General features: G+C 37.9%; 1 protein-coding gene across 4 annotated transcripts in view; it reads left to right on the top strand.

Annotated features, from left to right (window-relative positions):
• acsf3 (acyl-CoA synthetase family member 3) overlaps nucleotides 1-865 on the top strand; it is a 32,102-nt gene that overhangs the window by 26,141 nt on the left and 5,096 nt on the right. The gene's annotated exons all lie outside the window — the stretch shown is intronic.

Below are 865 nucleotides of genomic sequence, written 5' to 3'. Positions count from 1 at the left end.
TTGTTTTAACAATATTTACATTGGCATCATTTCATACTACGTTGTTTTGTTTTTACTGCAAGTATTTGTGAAACCACCAGTTTAAAGCATTAGACTGATTCACAAGTTCACTGAAGGGAACGATGGAGTTGCTTCTTTCACAGAGTGAAAAAATGACTCAGATTTCTTACTTTAGTGAATCATTTAAAGGCTAAAAGTTTAATTTCAGAAGTTGACTGTTCAGGTTCACCGACTTTTTGTTTCAGCCTGCTTGTGTGTGTGTGTGTGTGTGTGTTTGATTTAATAGATAATATAACATCAAAAGCATATCCAGTTCTATTCGGTGTTAATAGAAACATCTAAAGAACAAATGTCTTTGAAATATTTTCAAAACATCTGCAGACACATTTCATGCAAACATCTGCTATGACAGCAATGAAACACCCACCAGCTCACAGACTCTGCCTTTTTGAGGAGGTCCGAGGCATCGCACACATCAAACAACATCATCCTGTTAAGATAATAATATTAAAAAGCATTGCTCACAACTGTTATGACAACTGTTGATCTTTTTCTGTTGGGAAAACATTCACAAAATGCTCTTGGAATACCATAGAAACAAACACTTGTTAAATATACAATCAGAAAGGGGAGAATTTGTCACAGGCAGAAAGTATTTTGTTAAAAGCCTTCGACACCAGCCTGGTTTCACCCTGTTTGTCAGCACTCTGTCCTTCAGCCACATCCAGACTCCATAACAGCTTCTCCTTTTCCACTGTTCGCCCAGTGTTTGACCCATAAACACTTGTGTCGAGTGTTTAGTGCCCATAAGTGGTGATCAGGTCAAAGGGTAAGTGTGTGTGTGTGTGTGTGTGTGTGTGTGTGT

Source organism: Seriola lalandi, unplaced genomic scaffold, assembly GCF_002814215.2.
Source record: "Seriola lalandi dorsalis isolate HSWRI2012SDOR001 ecotype SW California unplaced genomic scaffold, Sedor1 jcf7180002054735, whole genome shotgun sequence".
NCBI classification, from domain to species: domain Eukaryota; kingdom Metazoa; phylum Chordata; class Actinopteri; order Carangiformes; family Carangidae; genus Seriola; species Seriola lalandi.
Note: the sequence above shows the minus strand (reverse complement) of the source record. Positions and strands in the feature narration are given on the sequence as shown.